This window comes from Triticum aestivum, chromosome 4B, assembly GCF_018294505.1.
Source record: "Triticum aestivum cultivar Chinese Spring chromosome 4B, IWGSC CS RefSeq v2.1, whole genome shotgun sequence".
In the NCBI taxonomy this organism is placed as follows: Eukaryota; Viridiplantae; Streptophyta; class Magnoliopsida; order Poales; family Poaceae; genus Triticum; species Triticum aestivum.
The window spans coordinates 404,668,943-404,671,749 of NC_057804.1; positions in this window are offsets into that span (position 1 = coordinate 404,668,943).

Genomic DNA, 2,807 nt, shown 5'->3' on the forward strand with positions numbered 1-2,807 from the left:
CCAAAAGTCGATTCAGTTGACTGAAGTGTGACTTAATCGGAGCAGAGTAGCAGCACGAGCGAGGGGGAGAGCAGCAGCAGCTAGGCGAGCGAGCGATCGAGCGAGAGCCAGAGCAGCAGCAGCAGCGTGAGCGAGCGAGCGAGAGCCGGAGCAGCAGCAGCAGATCCAGCTGGTATGGCCGCCGCCGCCGAAGGGGCCTCGCATTGGGGGAGAGCCGCCGTGGAGATGTCGCCCACAGCGCCGGCTTTAAGGTAGCCGCTCCATGGGGGTGCGGGATGGAGCACCGTCAGCGCCGGGAGGTCGAGTTAAGGAGAAGGTGCAATGCGATGAGTGTACAACCTCTTTGGTGGTGCCGAGTAGGCCTCGGCTTCGTCCGAGGAGTCGGTGAGGATGTCGCGGTTCTGATGGAGCAGGTTAAGGCGGCGCTGTGAGGATGGAGCAGCCATGATAGACGAGGCGATCGTCGGAGCAGCTCCTTGGAGGTGGAGGACGGGGCGGCTGAACCGGCGGGACGACGAGATGGATGACGGGTCCTCATCCGGGCAGGTGGATGAGGGACGTCGAGCTGTTGCGGTGGACGACGTCGTCGGGGAAGAGGCTCCGGCTGGGCAGCGGTGACGTGGCAGACGGAGGAGGGTGGGGTTTCGCGGCTGGAGCGGAGAGGTTATGGCGGCCTGGGATTTCGAATGGCGAAAAGGGGGCGATGGGAGGGGGTGAAGCATGACTTAGGGACGCACTTGTCCAAAATGTAGGGTGTGTTACAAAAGTACCCCCCACCGATTTGAACTAGCGGCCCTTTCGGCTCAGGGTTAGAAAGGGGATTTCGCGTGTCGGGATTTGGTAGCTGGAGGGAGTTTTTGCGCGCGTTATAATTTCGGGATAGCAAGGCGCGGGTTGTGAAGGCACCAGTTTTGGGAGCACGATATCTGAATTTTCGGGATATAACAAGACGCGGGTTGAATTTTAGGGACAAGCCTAACATGTAGTAATATTATACTTTTTTTGACTGCATAGTAATATTGTACTTGTACGTACCAAATCAATTCGCACTTCCCTTAACCAAAAAGAAAACGAAAAAAATAAAACTATTCACACCACACAAAGAGAGAGTCTTGTCCCGTTTTACTATACAAATGCTATTCAAAGCTACTCCCTCCTTCCATCTATATAGGGCCTAATGTGTTTTTCGATGCTAACTTTGACCAAATATTAGAGCAATGATATATGACATGCAACTTACACAAAGCACACCGTTAACTTCGTCTATGAAAGGTTCTTTCAATGATATAATTTTCACATTGTGCATGTCATGTACTATTAATCTTGTCAATAGTCAAAGGCGGTCTTAAAAATCTCATTACGCCCTATATAGATGGAAGGAGGGAGTATGAATCCATGTTATGTCCGATTAATTTTTTCGCTTTGCTGTATAATGCATGTAACCTACTCATACCAACATTTTAGTGCATTCCAAATGTCTATACTACCGCTGCAATTCGAACTAAATTCGAATTCGTTTCTCTATTTCAATAAGAATCTACAATCATGATTGTTGCCAACTTCAACCATCATTCGTGTATTACCTTAATAACATACCACATGATTACTATAGAGATAGATATGAACTATGTGTACTACATGAACACGAATTCTATTTTTTGAATACACTTGATGTTAATTCCAAATAATAGCACATTTGATGTACTAACTATATATTTATAATCTAAACCATGTTCCATACGTACACCGTGTTTATCACACAAAGTATAGTGCCCCGCCCCCTACATTATGACAAGTATTTAGACCTGAGTTGCAAAAGCCACACATTAGCCCAAATTATAATCAGTGTTGTACATTATGATATCTTCTTCAAGTATCCGTATCCACCTTTTTATAATGAATTATGATCTTTGTTCGTCTTTTACACCTTCATGATCCTCTTCTATTTGTAGCTAGCTAGCGCTAACTTTCTATCGTGCATGCACACGCCCGCCCCCCTCACACACCCTTAGCGTCCCCTCCATCGCGCACGTTCATTATTTCTCTTTAGGTCGTCCACCAGCGGTGTGTGTAGGCCCCCGGCTCCTTCTTTCTGGCACACACCGGTCGATATACCTCTCTAGCCAAGTGTGCCTACAACAAACACATATATACTTCCCCTCTTCTCTTCTCACCGTCCATGCCCCCATACGTCCAATACGATTCCACGCAGGTGCACACTCTCGCCCCTCTTTTCATTAGTCACATGCTCGCACACTCCTCCCCCCTCGACATGGTAGGTCTCTCGCACCACCTCCTAGCCACACTCTCTCCCCCTGTCTGCCTCTCCGGACCTTATTTGCTTCTAACACATGCAGGCGTGTATATGAACTGATCTCCCTACATATATCCAGGTCTACTATAATTCGTTTTCACCAAGCACCGATACACTTACCTCGCTAGTTGTGTCTCTCCTTTTCTCGGACACACGATGGTTGATCTTCCTATGTAGTTACGCATGCTTACCAAAACCATATCTTCTCCCCTCATCATCCTTGAATACCTCCCGACCCGTCTCTCACACGCACGTGCATAGACAGACAGACATGCACCCCCCGCCCTCTCTTATTGATATTGCACTCATACCCTCCGTTTGTCTAGCAGGCCTCTCCCACCATTTGTGAGACGCCACTCCACCACCAACCCTCCGACGCTCTACCTTTGTCTTTTTCCCAACCTTATTCCTCTGCTACACATATCCATGGATGTCGATCGATCTCCCCCAATACATAGCTAGGTCTCTCTCCTTCCCCAGACATATACTAGTC